This window comes from Tamandua tetradactyla, chromosome X (genome assembly GCF_023851605.1).
Source record: "Tamandua tetradactyla isolate mTamTet1 chromosome X, mTamTet1.pri, whole genome shotgun sequence".
Classification (NCBI taxonomy): domain Eukaryota; kingdom Metazoa; phylum Chordata; class Mammalia; order Pilosa; family Myrmecophagidae; genus Tamandua; species Tamandua tetradactyla.
In genome coordinates, this window is record NC_135353.1 from 47,616,714 (window position 1) to 47,638,730 (window position 22,017).

Consider the following 22,017-nt stretch of genomic DNA (forward strand, 5'->3'; position numbering starts at 1 on the left):
ATTTTTGCATCTGTATTCACTAGGGAGATTGGTGTGTAATTTTCCTTTCTTGTAGCATCTTTACACAGTTTGAGTATTAAGGTCATGGTAACTTTATAAAGTAAGTTAGGTAGTGTTCCTTTTTCCTCAATTTTTTGGAAAAGTTTGAGCAGGATTGGTGTTCGTTCTTTTTGGAATGTTTGATAAATTTCCCCCGTGAAGCCATCTGACCCTGGGCTTTTCTTCATAGGAAGATTTTTAATAACTGATTGAATCTCTTTATTTCTGATTGTTTTGTTGAGATCTTCTATTTCTTCTTGAGTCAGTGTAGCTTGTTTATGTGTTTCCAGGTATTTGTTCATTTCATCTAAGTTGCCTAGTTTGTTAGTGTATAGTTCTTCATGGTATTCTTTTATGATTTTAAAAATTTCTTCAGTGTAATGACCCCCCTCTCTTTCTGATTGTTTATTTTCACCTTCTCTGTTTTTTTCTTTGTCAGCCCTGGTAGTGTTCCATTAATTTTATGTATTATCTCAAAGTACTAACTTTTGTTTTTATTGATTCTTTCCGTTGTTCTCCCATTAACTCAACTCTGCTTTACTCTTTATTATTTCTCTTCTTCTATTTGCCTTGAGGTTAGTTTGCTGTTTTTTCTCAAGTTCCTCCAGGTGAGTCCTCTATTTTTGTTCTTTCTTTTTGGTATGGGCAGGCTTTGGGAATCGAACCCAGTTCTCCAGTGTGGCAGGTGAGAATTCTGTTTCTTCTTTTTTTTAATATAGGCATTTAGGGCAATAAATTACCCTCTTAGTAGACCCTTTGCTGCATCCCATAAGTCCTGATATCTTGTGTTCTCATTTTTGTTCATCTCTAGATAGCTATCAATTTTTTTTAGCAATTTCTCTTTTGACCCACTGGTTGTTTAAGAGTGTGTTATTTAATCTCCATGTATTTGTGAAATTCTCGTTTTCTGATGGTTATTGATTTCCAACTTCATTCCATTGTGACCAGAGAAAGTGCTTTGTATAATTGCAATTTTTTTTCTTTTTTGGTATGGGCAGGCTCTGGGAATTGAACCTGGGCCTCTGACATGGCAGGCGAGAATTTTGCCACTGAGCCACTGTTGCCCCACCCAATTTCAATGCTTTTAAAGTCATTAAGACTTGTTTTGTACCCCAGCATATGATCTATCTTGGAGAATGTTCCATGAGTGCTAGAGAAGAATGTATTTCCTTGTTGATCCTCTGTCTAGTTGTTCTACCTATAGAGGAGAGTGGTGTATTGAAATCTCCTACTATTATTGTTGAGATGTCAGTCGCTACCTTCAGTTTTGCCAATGTTTACCTCAGTACTTTGGAGCTCCTTGATTGGGAACATAAACATTTATGATGGTTATTTCTTCTTGGTGAATTGTCCCCTTAATTAATATATAGAGTCCTTCTTTGTCTCTTATGATGTGTTTACATTTAAAGTCTATTTTGTCTGATATTAGTATAGGTAGTCCTGGTTTCTTTTGGTTCCAACTTGTGTGGAACATAATTTTCCATTCTTTCCTTTTCAATCTATTTATATCCTTGCATTTAAGATGAGTCTATTGTAAGCAGCATATAGCTAGATTATCTTTCTCAATCCATTCTGTGAATCTGTATCTTGTTGATGAGTTAATATTCAGTTAATATTCAGTTATTAACTGTTAATATTCAGTTATTACTGTAAATGCATTTCTCAAACCCACAATCTTATCCTTTGTATTTTATTTGTCAGATCTATATATTCTTTTCCCTATTTGCCTATTTTTCCTTTATGTCATGCTTACTGGTACTCTTCAATTCTGTGCCTTCCTCCAGGCCTCCTTCTCTTGTCTTTTTTTCCAGCTGCAGAACTCTCTGTAGTGTTTCTTGTAAGGTCTGGTCTTGTTGACAAATTCTTTCAGCATTTGTCTGTGAAAATTTTAATCTCTCCATCAGCTTTTTTCCTTTTTTTTTTTGCCATGGCAGGCACAGGGAATTGAACCTGGGTCTCCAGCATGGCAGGTGAAAACTCTGCCAGTGAGCCACCGTGGCCTGCCCTCTCCCCTCAGTTTTAAATGACACTTTGGCTTGGTACAGAATTCTTGTCTGGAAGTCTTTCTCTTTGAGGATCTTAAATAGGCAACTGCCTTTTCACCTCCATAGTGCCAATTGAATAGTCCAAACTCAGTCTTATGTGGTTACCCTTGTATATAGTAGATTGTTTTTATCTTGCTGCTTTCAGAATTTTCTGCTTCTCTTCAACTTTTGGCAGACTGTTTAGCCTGTATCTTGGGGAAGGCCTATTTGGATTTATTCTGTTTGGAGTTTGTTGGGTTTCTTTGATTTGCATATTTATGTCCTTTATAAGGATTGGGAAGGTTTTCCCATTATAGCCTCTACTAATATTCCTAGCCCTTTACTCTTCTTTTCTCTTTCTAGAATGCTGATGATTATTATATTTGTACACTTTGTTTTGTCCAACATTTATCTGAGATCCAATTCAAATTTTTCCTTTTCTTTCTTTTTTTGCCATTTGCTCTTTTGTGAGTTCAAAATAAGTTGTCCTGTCCTCTAGTTCACTTATTTTTTCCTCTGCCTCTTCACATATGCTGTTGTGTGTCTCTAGTATATTTTTTATTTGGTATACAGCATCTTTAATCTCTGTGATATCTGATGTTTTTGTATTTAGTCTTTCAAATTCCTCTTTATGCTCTTCTAGTGTCTTCTTGATCTCCTTTAAGTCATTATCCAACTTATTTATTTTATTAAGTAGAGTTATATGAACATCTTTGATTAGTTGTTCCAAAGTTTATGTCTCCTCCAGTGTTTTAATTTGGTCATTAGACTGGGCTATATCAGTCTGCATCTTTATATGCTTGGTGATCTTCTGTTGCCTTCAAGCATGTAAATATCTTGATAGGGTTACTTTGGAATTTGATTTCCTTCAGTAGACTAAAGTTTTGTATTTGTGGAATGGGTATGGAGCAGGATGCAGGGCATGGGGTGGGGCAAAACAGTGTGGCAATGGTTTGTGACACAGGTATGAGCACAGACTTAGGGATGCTATGCTGGTGTATATGAGTGTGGGGTGCGGGGGACAGGATTGTGAAGGTGTGGTGCAGGGGACATGGCAGCAGAGTGCAGCTCAGCCAGGCCTTGGAGCACAGGAACAGGGTGTGGTGTGGGGGACACACAGGTAGGGTATGGCAGGAGGCAGAGGGGTGGGGCTGTGCAGATGCCTGGGGGCTGATGTGCAAGCAGGATGTGGGTAGGCATGCAGAGCATAGGGGTCGTGGCAGGGTGTTGGGTACGGGGCACAGAAGTCAGGGCACAGGGAGTTCAGGGTGTGGGTGTGTCCTTGCACAGGGAAAGGGGCCCAGAGAGACAGGGATGCGGATGTGTGAGTGTGTAGGAAGGGCACAGGTCATGAGATTTGCAAGATGTGTGTCAGGGGTGGGTATGTTGGGTGGGCCGGGCCCTGGCATTGGTGTGCAGTTGTGGGAGGGGTGGGGGCAGGGGTGCACACGTGTGCAGGGCAGGGGTTATGTGGCACAGATGTGCATGTGAGCACCTGCCAGGTGTGGGAGCAGGTGCTTGTGCCAGGGGGTGGGGCAAGGGTGAGCACATGTGAGAGAAAGGGGATGAGGTGCTGGGGTCAATGGTTCAGTGCACAGACGCACGGGTTCCCGGTAGGGAAGATGTGGCTGTGCGTATGTGCAGGTCTGGGGGTTGGCGCCCTCATGTGCACATGTGCAGAGCTCAGGGGCAGCAGGCCGGGTTGTGCCTACATGGGATGGGGGTGGGGCTGTCCCAGATGCACAGGTCAGCTCTAGCCCAGAGCTGGGGGGCATGGCAGGGGTGTGCACGTGCTCAGATGTGGGGGGTGGCAGATGCTGATGTAGGCGTGTGTGCACAGAGCTGGGGGGGGCGGACAAGGTTGCGTGACTGTTTAGGCTTGGGAGCGGGTGTGGCCCAGGTGTGAAGGTGAGCACCCATAGCCCAGATGTGCAGGCGACTGCCTGCAGGGTCCAGGGAATGGTAGATAGGGACTGAGGGGCTGTGCACAAGTGCACAGGTCTTGGGAGGATTCAGGGTGAGACTGTGTGCTTGCACAGGAGAAATGGGTTGAACTGGGGCATGTGTGCATGCATGCAGTGTGAGGGCGTGGAGTGGGGATGAGTGGGAGGGGGCTGGGGTGGGGGCTCTTGGAGCGCTTTGGAGTGCATTGGAGTGGGTGGGTGTTCTAGTTTGCTAGCTGCCAGAATGCAATATACCAGAAACAGAATGGCTTTTAAAAAGGGGAATTTAATGAGTTGCTAGTTTACAGATCCAAGGTCGAGAAAATGTCCCAATCAAAACAAGTCTATAGAAATGTCCAATTTAAGGCAGCTGGGGAAAGATATCTCGGTTCAAGAAGGCCAATGAAGTTCGGGGTTTCTTTCTCATCTAGAAAGGCACATGGTGAACACGGTCAGGGTTCCTCTCTCATCTGGAAGGGCATATGGTGAACATGGAGTTATCTGCTAGTTTCTTCTCCTGGTTTCCTGTTTCATGAAGCTCCCTGGGAGGTATTTTCCTTCTTCATCTTCAGAGGTCACTTGCTGGTGAACTCTGCTTCTCGTGGCTATGTTGTTCTCCTCTGCTCTCTCTGAATCTCTCATTCTCCAAAATATTTCCTCTTTTATAGGACTCCAATAAACCAATCAAGACCCACCCAAATGGTTGGAGACATGTCATCCCCTAATCCAGTTTAACAACCACTCTTGACTAAATCACATCATCCAGGGAGATGATCTGATTACAGAAACATATAGTATTGAATAGAGATTATTCTACCTTTACAAAATGATATTTTGATTAAAACATGGCTTTTCTAGGGGGCATACTCCCTTTCAAACCAGCACAGTGGGTGACAGGGTTCAGGTGCATGGGGTGTGGGGGTGATTGCGAGTCGTGTAGTGTGGGTGGGGCACATGAAGGTAGTGCATTCAAGGATCATAGCTTGGCTTACTTCCTTGTCCCATCTCCCTGTCTGTACACTCTTGAGGGCTCCATTCTTCCATTTCAAAATGGGTGCATTAGACTGTTTGCTCTAGCTGGACAGCCTCTGGTTCTCTGCATCTCAATTGTTCAGCTTTCACAACCAGGATTTCCCTTTGTGGTGTAGAAGACCCTCCCAGGTCACTTACACCCTGGAATTGCTGTCCCAGTTGCCTTTCTGTCCATTCTCTAGCTGTTCCTTGAAGCATGGGTGAACTTGACCTATCCTATTCCACCATCTTCCTGGAACTCTCTTCCCCTTATTTTATTTTTTGGCATGGGCAGGCTGTGGGAATTGAACCCAGGTCTTCAGCATGGAAGGTGAGAATTTTGCCACTGAGCCACCATTGCACTGCCCTCTCCACCTCATTTTTGAAGGACAGCTTTCCTGAGTATAGAATTCTTGGTTGGTAGTTTTTTTCTTTCAGAATCTTAAATATATCATACCACTGCCTTCTCATCTCCATGGTTTCTGCAGAGACATCTACATAGTATGTGGATGGGTTGCTTCTCTTGCTGTTTTCCAAATTCTCTCTTTCTCTTTAACGTCTGGCAAGCTGACTAGTAAGTGTCATGGAGTATGTCTATTTGGATTTATTCTGTTTGGGATACGCTGCACTTCTTGGAGCTGTAATTTTATGTATTTCATAGGAGATAGGAAATCTTCAGTGATTATTTCCTCCGTTAGTCTTTCTCCTCCTTTTCCCTTCTGGGACACCCACAACATGTATATTCATGTGCTTCATGTTGTCATTCAATTCCCTGAGTCCCTGCTCATATTTTTCCACTCTTTTCCCTACATTTTCTTTTGCGTGTCAGATTTCAGATGTCTAGTCCTCTAGTTCAATTCTCCTTTCTTCTGCCTCTTCAAATCTATTTGTAGGTTTCCATTGGTTTTTTTTCCATCTCTTCCATTGTGCCTTTCATTCCCATAAGATCTGCTATTTGTTTTTTCAAACTTTTGAGTTCTTCTTTACATTTGCCCAATGTCTCCTTTATATTCTCCCTCAACTCATTGATTTGATTTTTGATGAGATTTTTCATGTCTGTTTGAACATCATAATTAGTTGTTTCCACCCCTTTATCTCATTTGAAGTGTTTTTTCCTTTGATTGGGCCATATCTTTGGTTTTTCCTAGTATGACTCATTATTTTTTTGCTGGTACCTAGGCATTTGATTTCCTTGATTTGTTTATTTTGGAGGTTATTTTCACTCTTTTACCTAGGGTTTTTCTTGCTGGATGGCTTTGTTCTCTATCTGTTCTTTGACATCCAGTAAAACTTATTCTAGACCTCTAGCATAGATTCTGTTTAACTGATCAGAATTTTTCAGTTCTCGTTTTTCTGTTTCTTGCCCTGCTTATACGGAGCCCATTTCTTGAGGAGGGTCTCCTCAGATATTACAGAACCTAGTCAGATTTTCCCAGACCAGAGAAGCCCATGTCTCAGGAAGAGCAAGTAGCCAGCATCAGTTTTCCTGAGGGTGAGACCCAGCAGGTCGTCAGACTTTCCCATGAAGCCTCTAGACTATGTGCTTTTCCTATCTTGCCCAGATTGTGGCACTTGTCAGCCCAGGGCTTCCCACCAGCTAGAGTGTTTCAGTGCCTTTAATTTCAACAGACTTTCTCTGCCAGGGGCGTGGTTGAGACAGAGGTAAGCTAGTGAGATGGGTTTGATTGCTTCTGTTTTCCAGTCCTGGGTCCTGAATTCCTTGAAGGAGGAATTCCATCTGAGCTGGCCTGGCCCCGTTTTCTTGGGGAAGATAGGCTCTTTAGTGATCCTGGATTTGCCTTTCAAGAGCTTGAGTTGGTGCGTGACTCTGTGTATCTCTAGGTTCTATGTTCTCCCTTTTCTTGAGGTCCAGCCCTTTTCTAGTATTTTGTACTGTCCAACTTAGAAAGTCTCTTTTTTATTTCTCTGTTGGCTCCACCCCTCTCTACCAGGGCAAAAACTCCTACTGAAAAAATTCAGTAGTCAGAATTTCTTAATTAGCTCTGCAATTGGAGCTTGGTTGAGCTAAGCCCTTGCTGCTAGTAAAGTCTGTTTCTTTCCCTCTTGGGAAACCAATCTGCTGTGACTGTGGGGGAGGGGTGCCAGTGTCCATGGCTTGGGGAACTTACAGTTCTGTGTGGGGTTTCAGCTGGTCCACCTAGTCCAGACTCATGTATGCTGTGTGTCAGGTCACTGATGTAGCCCCAGCAGTTGTTCTGTACTGTTCCTGGCTATTTACTAGGTGCTCTGGAGGATGAACTAAATTCCACACCTCACTATGCTGCCATCTTGTCCTGCCTCTGCCAATGGAATTTTGACAATGCTTTCTCATTTTTGAAATAAAGTTTTACCAGATATAAAATTCTTGGTTGGCAATTGTTTTCTTACAGCACTTTAAGATTTCATTCCACTGGATAAAGACTTTAAGAATGCTTTCTTGCTTCCATAGTTTCTGATGAGAAATTGACATTTAATCATTGGGATTCACTTGTACTTAACATGTTGCTTTTCTTTTGCAACTTTTAGAACTCTCTCTTTGTCCTTCGCATTTGATAGTTTGACAACTATATATCTGGGCATGGTTCTCTTTGAGTTTATCCATTTTGGGATGCTTTGGGATTCTTTTTTTTTTTCATAACTCAAAACTTTAAGATGCAGTGAAAGTACACCTCAAATAAAGATGAGCACAGGTGCCCTCCAAAGAAGGAGAAGCCACTTTGGGGATTCTTGAATGTTTATATTCATGTTTTTCATTAAATTTTGGAAGTTTTATGTCATTATTTCTTTGAATATACCTTTTGTCCCTTTCTCTCTTCTCCTTCTGGGACTCCCATAATGTGTATATTGGTAACTTGATGGTGTCCAAAAGGTCTTTAGAGTTTGTTACTATTTTTCATTCTTTTTTCTTTCTGTTCCTCAGCCTGAATAATTTCAATTGTCTTGTCTTTAAGTTCACTGACTCTCCTTTCTGCCATCTTAAATCTCCTGTTGAAATCTTCCTGAGTATTTTTCATTTCAGTTATTGTGTTCTTCAACTCCAATATTTTTGTTTGGTTCTACTCCACTCCACCATCTTCCCAGAAGTTTCTTTCCTTTTCAAAATTTCTATCTATGGAGTTTCTCATATTTTTTGTTCATTGTTTGCCCAATATCTTTTAGTCCCTTCTTTATGGTTTCCTTTATCTCCTTGAGTTTATTGAGGGTCATTTTTTCCCCCTCTCATCTATTTTTGTTTTATTAGATTTTTGCATTTTATTGAAATCTGACAAGAACAAGACATTGGAAGTACAATCATATCAAAGAACAAATTTTCACAGCTTTTATGTTTAAGTCAAACAAATTTTGGAGGGCAGATTTCAAAAAGATGTGAAGTTATAACAATTTAAAAACAATAGTTTACCTGCTCCTAGGAATGCAAAACATACAATCATAGGTTATTTTCAACACAAAAAACTTAAATTTGCTTGTTTTAATTTCTTAAAACTACCAAGACAAAGCACTAGCTTGTACTTTTATTATAGTATACTCCATACTCTTATGTACTCTATCCCAAAATATGACCTGAGGATAGTATTTTAAAGTCTTTGTCCAGTATATCCAAAGTCTTGCCTCTTCATTGATGGTTTCTGGATTTTTATCTTTGGTTGGACCATCATTTCCTGTTTCATTGTTTGTCTGGCAATCTTTTGTGTCACTCTGTACGTTTTAATATTTTAATGTGTTAGCTCTGGCATTTAGCCCCTGTGCTGCCTGTTACATATGTTTGTATCCAGCAAGTGATATGACAGCGATTTGAGTACCAGGAACTAAAAAATTTAACCAATGCAAAGAACACCTTTCACAGTCCTTGCAAATTGGTTCTGCATTGATTGACTGGTGCTCTCCTTCAGAGTTATCCCTCCTATCAAGAATATCAGCCTGAGGTTGAATGTGAAGTGAAGGGTCCTCTGTCTTTTCTGAGCCTGCATCTTGTTCTAGGCTTGTAGTTGCTCACAGACTTAGCAATTCCCCAGTTTATAGTAATTAGAATGTCCCCTCTATGCAGCTTCTTTCTGAAGGTAATTTCTGGGAAGACTAGCCAGACAAGAGTTTCCTGGTTCACTCTCTCAAGCCACCACTCAATAGATTGGTACCAACATACAGGAACCCAGTATGTGTATAGGGGTTATTTTGTTCCCTCTGGAAACAGGGCAAGGGACCCACAATGGGAGCACAGGATACTCCATACTGTGCTGGGAAAGGCGTGGAGAAGGGTCAGCAAGGGTGCCATGAGTACGTTTCTTGTTTTAGCCTTTGTCCAGTTATGGAAACCTTTAAACTGTTTCTAGAGTTCTGAAGAAGATGGCTGTGCCAGTTTTTACTAACTGTTCAAAGATAGGGTAATGGCACCTTGGAGTGTTTTATGCCACCATCTTGGTTGCTGGGAACTCTTTTTATTCTTTTGATTTATGAGCCTAATTAGCGATAAACTTGTGCAGCCTTCCTTAAGACATGCTAATCAGTACAAATGTTGCTATAACAATCTTTTAGTAATTGACATTTTCTGAATATGTGGTATGCCATGCATTAATTTGTATCATTTAATGAAATTACTAAATCAGGAATTTGTAATGCGGCGCTTAAGTTTTCCTTATTTAAAAATGGACATGTAAGAGCAGGTGAACCACTTGGAAAAATAGCTTGAGAGCCTATAATAGACATGTTTTTGGGAAATCTTTCCTAGAGAAATAAATAAGAATGTAAGCTAGAACCAAAATGTTAGAATAAGAATAACCTTAACATTTTTCTACCATAACCACCTTGTTTTACATTTGGATAAAACAAGGCATAGAAAGATTAGGATTCTCTCTCAAGACCACACAGCTCCAGAAGGACAGAGCTGTGACTGGAAGTCAGTAGTGACAGGGAAATTTATAAAGCATGCAAATCTGTTACTGGTAAACACATAAAATACTCGAGGCTGGTCCAAGGCAAAAAAGTACAAATTACACAAAATTTGTTTTTGAAATTTTTTCATGTTCCTTTCATTTCCTTTTTTCCCTTGTTGAAACCTTCTTAGCCTCATGCTCTCCTCTGGAAATAGGTGGTATTTTCTGAGAGCTTTTTTATGCACCAAGCATCCTGCTAAGTCTTCTATGGTACTATCTCATTCAATTCTCACAACAATCTCATGTGGTAATTGCTAGTATGAGCCCATTTTACAAATGAGGAAAATAAGCTGCAGAGGTTCATCAACTTGCCCAGAGTTTCACAGCCTATAAGCAGTAGGGTTGAGATGCAGACACGGGCAGAGCTCACATTCTCAATGACTCTGCTATTGAGCATCTTTCTTCTTGCCATTGACCATGCCTCCATGTGTTTGTACTTCATACTTTGCCCAAAAATACTCCCTGGAGGACCTCATTAAGCCTGCTTTCCCAGAGAGGGTCTGTTCTAGTTTGCTAGCTCCCAGAATGCAATATACCAGAAATGGAATGGCCTTTTTTAAAAGCTTTTTTTTTATTGTATATCATAACATATATACAAAGCAAAGAAAGAAAAAGAGCAATAGTTTTCAAAGCACTCTTCAATAAGTAGTAACAGGACCGGAATGGCTTTTAAAAAGGGGAATTTAATAAATTGTAAATTTACAGTTCTAAGGCAATGAAAATTGTCCCAATTAAAGCAAATCTACAAAAATGTCCAAATTGAGGCACCAACAAGAGAATACCTGCACCCAAGAAAGGCTGAGGAAGTTCAAGATTTCGCTCTTAACTGGAAAGGTGCATGGTGAACATGGTGACGTCGGCTAGTTTTCTCTCCAGGCTCCTTCTTTCATGAAGCTCCCCAGGGGGCATTTTCCTTCTTCATCTCTAAAGGTCGCTGGTTGGTGGACTCTGTCTTCATGACTCTTTCCAAAATGCTTCCTCTTTTAAAGGATTCCAATAAACTAATCAACACCACCGGGAATGGGTAGAATCACATTTCCTTCTACTCAAAGGTTAAAACCCACAACTGGGTGTCACATCTTCTTAGAGATAATCTAATCAAGTTTCCAATATACAGTGCTGAATAGGGTTTAAAAGAAATAGCTGCCTCTAGAAAATTGGATTAGGATTAAAACACGGCTTTTCTAGGGGGCATAAATCCTTTCAAACAGACACAAGATCCTCCATTTTAGAGCTATTTCTTGGATTCTGCCTGTTGCAATGATGGGGTGGTAAAAAGAAGAAACTGGTCAGCTGTATGAGCAGGGTCTTCCAGGGGTATAGAGTCTGTTTTTGAAAGTGTTAAGTTCTGTGTCTCAGATCTGAGGAATCAGAATCTTTGCCTTGTTAGCTTCCCCAGGAGTGTCCAAGTCTAGGGACTGAATTGCCCTACCTAAATTTGCAAGTGGTTGATTGCTAATACAGAATACCAATTTGGGAATTTATACTACGTAGTATTCCTGCCAAGTGTTGCAACCAAACAGAGCAATATTGGAAAGGGAGAGCTGCTCAGAGATGGCCTCGTTAGGGACCCTTTAGTGAAATCCTAATGCCTATGATCTGAATCATGGTCTCCCCCCACCAAAGGTGAATGGGGTGGGAGTGCTGCTAGACTTCAGGATAACAGAGCCCAGGGTGCTGGGTTTTCTCAGGACTTTTCCTCAAAAAGCCTGAGGCAAAGAGCCAGAAGCTATGTGGAGAAGAGCCAAAGTTTTAGCAGGAAAGCCAACACCATGAATTGAATCCAAAGGATGTGGGAGGACAGAAAGAGGAAGATGAAGCGGAAATTCAGTAGCTCAGAGAGTCAGGGGAAGGCAAGTTGAGATGAGATATAGTGCCAGACTCCTGGTTCAGTCTGGATCTTGCCTCTGACTCTTTGGACTTGGCCCTGCACCAGCTAGAACTTCAGCTTTATCCTGAAGGCTTTGACTTGACCCGACCTACAGGGTTTGGCAGACTATGTTGCCTCTGGTAGAAACACCACACTCTGGCTTTGGTGCCAAGAATCCCAATCCTCCTCAGGAAGGGAGGATTCAGATATTTCACCACAAATCTATGGTTTCTGAGGTTCCCACCAACTGCCCTGGCAATGTGGATGTGATCCCTGTCACTCTCCACTCCCTGAGTCTTTGATGCTACAGAAGGAAAACGCAGAGTTTCTTGGGTGGGTTTCTATTTTAACAGTCCAAAAAGTACAAGTGAGGGCAGAGTTGATTCCACAGTCAATTCTGAGAGCTAGAAAGGTTTTAGGCAAAATATTTACGAGAGGCAGAAAGCATTTTTCCAAGGTTGCTTGATTTTCTCTTTTTGCATCATTAGATTAGAATTTTTTGCCTGTCATGTTCTCTCTCATTTTTAGACATTTTTTTGGTAATAGGAAAAAACTTACCTTATTATTAGCCATTAATTACACATAATTAATCTATGCGGCCTTTAAATGGCCACATCAACTGCTCTTGCAGTTATCTTGTCTGACAGTCAGTTTCAGTAATTAACTAGGTGGATGAGCTGCCTTGGATCAGAACTGCTAATTGTCAATGGGCACCAGGTGCCAGGCACATAGCAGGAACTTGAGAAATATTTGCTGAATGAATGAATAAAAGAATAAGTTATCAAGTGAATCTTTGAAGAGTCAATTGCAAACGTTGCTTGTGGTCCAGTTAGCACAAATATTCGCAAGAAAGCAGGTTGTGGTAACTGCTGTTATGACAAAGTTATGAGCTCCTTTTGTTTTTTTCAATTACACAGGTAATACATGAATGCATGCTCACTATAAAAGATTGAAACATTATAGGGCAGGCCACAGTGGCTCAGCAGGCAAGAATGCTCGCCTGTCATGCCAGAGGACCTGGGTTCGATTCCCGGGGCCTGCCCATGTAAAAAAATAAAAATATAGAAGATATACAGAAGAATCAAATATAAATTAAAAAAATATATATTAATTAAAAGATTGAAACATTATAGAAGCAGGCAGAATAAAATGTCCTCATTGCTCTCCCTCCCACCAGCCACACCTGAACCTCCCAGTTTCTTACTGGGAGATAACCAATGTCATCAGTTCAGTGGGCATAATCCCTATCTATTTTCCATGCATTTACATATAGATGTGTTCATACATGCCTTTTGTACATAATGATATAACATTATTGTTCTGCAACTTGCTTTTTTTGTGTGTGTGCTGTATAGTGGGGGTAGCGTTATATTTCATTCTTTTTCCATGTGGCTATCCCATTATTGCTCCATCATTTGTTGAATTTTCTGGGGGGGGAGGGAAGTGCATGGTCTTGGAATCAAACCCAGGTCCCTGCATGGCAAATGAGAGCACTGAACTACTTTTGCACCGCCTACAATTTGTTTTTTCAGACTTAAAACTATTTCATGAACATCTTTACACATCAGTACATCTATTTTGTGATTTTCTTTTTTATATGCTGTATGGCAGGGCCACATTTCATTATTTTTCCATGTATGTATCCCATTATTGCAGCACCATTTGTTGAATTTTCTGTTTTTTTGTTTTGCTTTTTGTTTGTTTATTTTTGGGGAGGTGCATTGTGCTGGTTGGAAAGGATGTATGTCCCCTAGAAAAGCCATGTTTTACTCTAAATCCCATTTTGTAAAGGCAGCCAATTCTTCTAATCCCTATTCAGTACTGTATGTTTGAAACTGTAATGAGGTCATCTCCCTGGAGATGCGACTCAATCAAGAGTGGTTGTTAAGATAGATTAGGTGGAGATGTGTCTCCACCTGTTTGGGTGGGTCTTGATTAGTTTACTGGAATCCTATAAAAGAGGAAACATTTTGGAGAATGAAGGAGATTCAGAGAGCGAAGAGAAGAACAACACAGCCACGAGAAGCAGAGTCCACCAGCCAGTGACCTTTGGAGATGAAGAAAGAAAATGCCTCCCGGGGAGCTTCATGAAACAGGAAGCCAGGAGAGAACCCTAGCAGATGATGCGATGTGAGAGAGAAACCGTGACTGTGTTCACCATGTACCTTCTCACTTGACAGAGAAACCCTGAACTTCATTGGCCTTCTTGAACCAGGGTTATCTTTCCCTGGATGCCTTTGATTGGACATTTCTATAGAATATTTTAATTGGGACATTTTCTTGGCCTCAGAACTGTAAACTAGCAACTTATTAAATTCCCCTTTTTGCCTCCCGGGGAGCTTCATGAAATAGGAAGCCAGGAGAGAAAGCTAGCAGATGATGCTGTGTTCACCATGTGCACTTCCAGCTGAGAGAGAAGCCCTGACTATGTTCACTATGTGCCTTCTCACTTGAGAGAGAAACCCTGAACTTCAATCAGCCTTCTTGAAACAAGGTATCTTTCCCTGGATGCCTTCGATTGAACATTTCTATAGACGTAATTGGGACATTTTCTCAGCCTTAGAACTGTAAACTAGCAACTTACTAATTCCCCTTTTTAAAAGCCATTCTGTTTCTGGTGTATTGCATTCTGGCAGCTAGCAAACTAGAACATGCACGGACCAGGAATTGAACCCAGGTCTCCCACGTGGCAGGCGAGAATTGTATGACTGAACTACCCTTACGCCCTCTATTTCATGTTTTTAAATGATTGTTTAGTATTTCACAACCTGGACATAGCATAGTTTATTTAAACTAGTCCTGTATTAATAGGCATTTCAGTGGTCTCCAAGCTTGTCACTATTAAACATTGAAGCAATAAATAGCCTTGTTATGCATATTTCTTGCATATGTGAGAGTTTCTAGGGTTAAGCATTTATAAGTTTTATAATCCTTTGAATATGTTTTGTATCTTACATAGGACATAATAGTTTCTTGCTTAAAGGTTTTGTTGTTGTTGTTTTTGTTTTACTAAAAGGCAGAATAATGTAGTAGGTAACAACATAGACTCCAGAGCTTGACTAATGGGTTTGAAGTCAGTTTCTGCTGCTTATTGTGACCTTGAGTGAATTAACCTTTCTGTGCCTTCACTTCCTCATCTGTTAAAGAGGTGATAGTAATTACCTCATGGAGTTATGGGGTCTAAATGAGTTGAGATTTGTAAAGTACTTAGAAGAGTACCTGGCTTGTAGTAAGTAACACATACATATTTGTTGAACAAAATAAGTGAGTTATGATCTGTCAGTGCCCAATTCACAGGATTCTGCAAATTTGATCATCCAAATGCACCTGGCTCCTTTTTTTATTGTAATATTTTCATTGTAAAAACTTAACATAGAAGCATACAAACATCCTTGACATAGAAATATTCCATAAATGGTGTACAATCAATGGCTCACAGTATCATCCCATAGTTGTGTTTCATCACCATGGTCATATTTTGGGAACATTTTCATCACTCCAGAAAAAGAAAGAGAAAAGAAAAAAGACAAAACTCGTACATACCATACCCCTTACTCCTCCCTCTCATTGACCACTAATGTTTCCATCTACTCAATTTATTTTACCCTTTGTCCCCCCTATTATTTATTTATTTTTATCCAAAGATTTTACTCATCTGTCCATACCCTGGATAAAAGCAGCATCAGACACTACAAGGTTTTTACAATCAGACAATCACAATGTTAAAGTTCTATCTTTATACAATCGTCTTCAAGAATCAAGGGTACTGGAACACAGCTCAACAGTTCCAATTATTTTCCTCCAGCTACTACAATACATCGTAAACTAAAAAGGGATGCCTATATAATGCACCTGCTTCTTTTAGAAGCATCTAAAACTGAAGTTCATGTTGTACTGTTTATGTCACTGCCCCCCTCCCCACCCTCCCTGAATGAAGTGGAGAACGTGCTCGTGTGCAGTGAGCTAATGCTTTGGGTTTTCAGGTTAGGCTGGAAGGATGTTTATCTTGACTCACTTCAAGGCCAGTGGTCAGGTGAAGCTCTTGCTGCTGATTATTCTCCCTGTAATCATCTGTGCTCCTTACAACAGCTGCTGTGTGGTCTCTGGCCTTGTCCCTAATCACTATTCTGGAAAACTTAGCATTGACCTGGAAGATTCCTTTGTTTCACATATGTGCAGCTCTGCAAGGATACCCAAGGCTTCAATTCAGAGAAGAAACTCTCTTTTTTGTGTCCCACAGGATAGGGAGATGGAAAATGCCTAGCTCTTCTCTAGTGTTCCCTTATATGGAACCAGGCAGGATTACTGGCAACAACTGTGTTTTACCGGGTCCCTTAGGAGAAAGGAAAGTTCAGCAGCTACACTCAGAGGCTGCATTGTGGGGTGCTGCCTGCTTGCTTGTCCCAAACTTGGAGTGAAACTGTCATATTTTAGACCCAGTCCCAAGAAAGCCTCAGGGACCAATACTGGATGAGTTGGCTCCGGTTGCTCAACCTGCAAGCCTAGGACTGCTCTGATCAACTTGAGGCTAGAGATGGGGTTGGAGTCCAGGGCTCCATATGGTATATGGTGTTTGTATTGTATATAGTACTGTAGCTCGTGCATTGCACAAAGGTCCCTAGCCTTGAGGACCCATGGCTACTGAAATCCAGCTTGTGATGTGCTTACCAACTGAGGGCATGCAGAGCTATCCTTTCATGTTTTTCACAAAGGCACTGTAAATGCTGGTGATGACCCTGTTGGCAACCCAGGAAAGCCAAGATGATGCTGTCCTGGCAGCTGGGTTGAGGAAAGAATGTATGCAGTTTGTTATGAGTTGTTCTAGTTTGCTAGCTGCTGGAATGCAATATACCAGAAATGGAATGGCTTTTAAAAAGGGGAATTTAATGAGTTGCTAGTTTACAGTTCTAAGGCCGAGAAAATGTCCCAATTAAAACAAGTCTATAGAAATGTCCAATCAAAGGCATCCAGGGAAAGATACCTTGGTTCAAGAAGGTCGATGAAGTTCAGGGTCTCTCTCTCAAGTGAGAAGGCACATGGCGAACACAGTCAGGGCTTCTCTCTCTCGGCTGGAAGAGCACATGGCGAATACGGCATCATCTGCTAGCTTACTCTCCTGGCTTCTGGTTTCATGAAGCTCCCTGGGAGGCGTTTTCCTTCTTCATCTCCAATGGACTCTCCACTTCATGGTGCTGCAGCATTCTCTGCTCTGTCTGAATCTCTCATTCTCCTCTTTTATAGGGCTTCAGAAACTAATCAAGACCCACTCAAATGGGTGGAGACATGTCATCCCCTAATCCAGTTTAACAACCACTCTTAACTAAATCACATCAACCAGGGAGATGATCTCGTTACAGTTTCAAATATACAGTATTGAATAGGGATTATTCTACCTTTAAGAAATAGATTTATATTAAAACATGGCTTTTCTTAGGGGGCATACTTCCTTTCAAACCAGCACATGAGTATAAATCCCCTTTAGCATCAGGGGAGTGAATATGCTGCCTTGTGGCTTAGGTTTGCCCACACCATAAGAGTATGCATGCATAGTCCAAGCATTCTTGTTTTTTATTCTTTTTTTTTTGTTGTTGTTGTTCTTTTTCATAGTCCAAATATTCTTACAAATGATCCTGGGAAACCACAAGACCTGCCGGTAAGTGGAAAAATGGCTGGCAATTGTGTGTTGGTAAATGTTTAACAACCTGCTCATCAATAAAACATTTAAAAAGCTCTGTCTCGTAGCATTTGGTGATTTCTGTGGCAGACACTCCCACCACGGCGGGTTTCAAGATGCCAATGTGACATTACTAAACGCAAAGTTGGGACGCAATGGGCACAATAAGCTTTCATGAGTTAGGCGCTGGTGCTGCCAGCTTTGGAATCTGATACTGCTTTGGGGTGTGGGGAGGATTTGAGTGCAGATGAGTTTAAGGCAAAATAACTTGTAAAATCCATCTGCTCAGATAGTGTGAATGCAGTAGATGATTGCAAAAGAATATCATTTCCAAGTTGTGTTGATTGCCCATTCTCTTGCTTCTTTGCATGTTCGAATATGAGCTTTTAGAGGTACTCACAAACTAGCATGCATATACAATAACTGCACCTCCTGGTTGAGGAGCATTTTATAATACTAAGCAATCTATATTATTATTTAATTTGTGTATGTGTAGGTATAGGCAAAGCATGCGTGAAGAATGATGCCAATCTCTCTATTTCTTTGTGAACCTGCCATAAAAATGGTAAAAGTCAGTATATAAGTGACATATGATGAGATGAAAATATTTTGTAATTTTTACTGTAAAAATGATTATTTATCATATGCTTCCCCATTACAATAGTTGAACATTATCTATAAAGTTCATGCTTCATTTCTGAAACTAAGTACAGCTGTAAGGATCATTGACAATTCTAGCTACTAGTTCTACTTACTACTGAAGTTTCTTCAAATTGAGATTAATTACAAAAATTACCTAGGCACAGCAATGGTTTAAGAAAAGTCGTCTAATTTCACTCTATTGTCAATGGAACACACATTTTGTGAAAATCACTATTAAAACGACATAATTAGTTCCTTTGCTAAAATGAAGTTAAGGAAAAATTAGAATATACAAAATTCTTATGTGTATTTGTATCTATTTCTGAACTTTTAATTCTGTTCCATGAACCTGTTTATTCATGTGGCAGTACCACACTGCTTCAATCATTGTAGTTTTGAAATATGCTTTATTATCTAGTAAGACCAGTCTCCCCCCACCCATTAATATTTTTCAGCAGTTTTCTGGTTATTTTTCCTTGCATGTTTTTCCATATGAACATTAGATAAGCTTCTCTAGTCCCCAAAGTAGGCAGTTTTACTGGGATCAGGTTAAATTTATCAATTAACTTAGAGAGAATTGACATATTTTGATATCGAGTTTTCCTACTCCCAAATATGGCATGTCTTTCTATTTGTTTAAGACTTTGAAGTTTCTAAAACTGTTATATTTAAAAATTATTATTACTTAATATGCCTGTTGTAAAAACTTTCAATGACTTAGAATGTATAAAATAGAAATGAAAAGTTTTCTGTCATCCTCTCCTGCCCATTCCCACTGCCCACAGGTAACAACTGTTATCTAGTTAAGAATATTACTCTCTCTGTCAATTAAAAAAAATAGGATCATGCTAATTCATGTAATCTGCAACTTGCTTTTATTCACTCAAAATCCCTCATGAGCTGCTTTTCGTCTCAGCACACATAGCAATGCCTCAATCTTTTTTTAAAGAAATGCAATGAATGCCCTGTGATAAACATTTAGGTGTGTCCAAATTTTACTATTATAAACCACTTTATAATAAACATACTTATAATATAGCATTATGCATATTATATAAATATTTTTGTAGGATTAATTCCTAGCAGTATATATGGTGGTGTCAAGAGGAATTGCACATTTAAATTTTTGATTGATATTTCCAAACTTCACTCAAAAATATTTTACCAATGGCAAAAGACAGTGCATGTTTTTTCATAGCCTTGTCAATACTAGAGTTATCGATCTTCTTAATATCTGCTGATCTGACATTTTCATTTTTAATTGTAATTTGTTTTCTGTGATTTATCAATTTCTGTCATTTGCCAATTTTTTAACGTTTTTGTCTTGATGATTTGTAATAGTCATTTGTGCATTACTAATATTAGCAATTTTCTTGTCATATTTGTTACAAAAATTTCCCCCAATTTTCTGCCATTTAGCTTTGTTATAATGCTTTCAGGCTGTTTAAAGTTTAAAAATATTATATAGTCGAATTTATGATCCTTTCCTTTCTGATTTCTGGATTCCAAGATTATTAAAATTTTTCCTATATTTTATTTTACTCCCTGTATTATTATTATCATTACTATTATTATTTTAAAGAAATCTTTAAAAATATTTTTATTGAGAAATCTTCACACGTACAATCCATACATGGTATACAATCAATGGCTCAAAATATTATCACATAGCTGTGCATTCATCACTATGATCTTTTTTTTAAATTTTTTTTGCATGGGCAGGCTCCGGGAATCAAACTCGGGTCTCTGACATGGCAGGTAAGAATTCTGCCACTGAGCCAGCATAGCATTGCCTCACCATGATCATTTTTAGAATATTTGCATCAATCCAGAAAAAGAAATACAAAGAAAAAAGCAAAAACTCATACATCCCATATCCCTAAACCCTTCCTCTCATTGACCATTGGTATTTCAATTTACCTAATTTTTTACCCTTTATCCCCCCCCCGCCATTATTTAACCTTAATTTTTTACTCATTTGTCCATACTTTGGATAAAAGGAGCATCAGACACAAAGTTTTCACAATCACACAGTCACATTGTGAAAGCTATATCGTTGTACAATCATCTTCAAGAATCAAGGCTACTGGAACACAGCTCAAGAGTTTCAGGTACTTCCCTCCAGCCACTCCAATACACCATAAACTAAAAGGCAATGTCTATATAATGCATAAGAATAATCTCCAGGATAACCTCTCAACTCTGAACTATCTCAGCCACTGAAACTTTGTTTTGTCTCATGTCTCTCTTCCCCCTTTTGGTCAAAAAGGCTTTTTCAAGCCCAATCTGCCAGGTGCCAGCTCATCCCTGGAGATCTGTCCCACATTGCCAGGGAGATTTACACCTCTGGGAGTCATGTCCCATGTAGGGGGAAGGGCAGTGAGTATACCTACCACATTGTCTTAGAGCAAGAGGCCACATCTGAGCAATAAAAGAGGTTCTTTGGGGATGACTCAGGCATAATTATCAGTAGGCTTAGATTCTCCTTTGCAGGGAGAAGTTTCATAGGGGCAAATCCCAATATCAAGGGCTCAGCCTATTGAATTGGTTGTCCCCAATTCCTGTGAGAATATCAGGAATTCCTCAAATGGGGAAGTTGAATATTTCCTCCTTTCTCCCCATTCCTCCAAGGGGACTTTGCAAATACTTCTTTATTCTCTGCCCAAATTACTCTGGAATATATCTGGGCATCACATGAAACTGTACAAGCCAATAAGATTTCACACCCTATTCAAGATTCCATGTACATATGGTGTTCCAGTACACTGACCACACAAGTTAAATTAGATACTGTGCTACCCAAAATATAAATTTTGCCCCAAATAAACATCTATCCCTTTGATCTCACAGAAGCTGAAGTTTTAAAATATGGATCATATCATTCTTTAGCCTGTATTCTGATTGATCTTAGTCATATCCAGATCAGCTTTATTCATATCTCTAATTGAACTCTGATCACTTTTTCAACTTTCTTAACAGTTGCTGTATAGGACTTCTGACTTTCATAGCTTCAGCTCTAACTCTGAGTCTCAGATGTTACATAAATACCTGAAGTTTCTGGAACTGGTCAGCTTGTACACAAACAGCTCAGTATCTCAGAATTCAGAAATAACAGTTACAATTCCTGTATAATGTGATTGCTATAAAAGTTTACCATCTAGGACCCTTTACCATAGGCCGCAACCTGATAACCTATGCTCTTGACTTCAACCCTCCAAGTTTGAAAATTCTGGTTAGTCCATATGGATGAGGTATGATAATATTTATCTTTTTGTTTCTGCCATTTCATTCCACCTACTCCTTAAGGTTCATTCACCTAATTGCGTGCCTCACAACTTCACTCCTTGCAGCCAATCAGTAATCCGTTGTATGTGTACACCATAGCTCCCCCTTCCTTCCCTCAGGTGTTGTATTCTTTGGCCACTTCCATCCATTGCAAATTGTGAACACTGCCTCCATAAACACCAGTGTGCAAAAGTCCATTCCTGTCCCCACACTCAGTTCCTCCAGGTGTATACTGAGCAATGGGTTTTCAGGATCATATGGCAACCCCACACCTAGCCTCCTGTGGAACCACCACATTGACCTCCAAAGGGGCTGCACCTTTCAGTTTCCCTACCAACAGTGAATAGTTTCCCTACCACATTTTCTCTAGCACTTGCTCCTCTCTCTTCATTTTTTTATTTGCACATCATACAATACAAACTAAATAGACATGCCTTCATCACCATAATCTATATGAATCATTTCCTTTTCTTCCACAAAGAATCCACACCCCTCCCTCAAGTGCCCCCCCCCCGCGCTTGTTGACATTTTAATTTTGGCATAATGTCTTTGTTACATTCAGTGGAAGCAGTTTAATTGAAGTCTTAACTCCCTTTGGAAT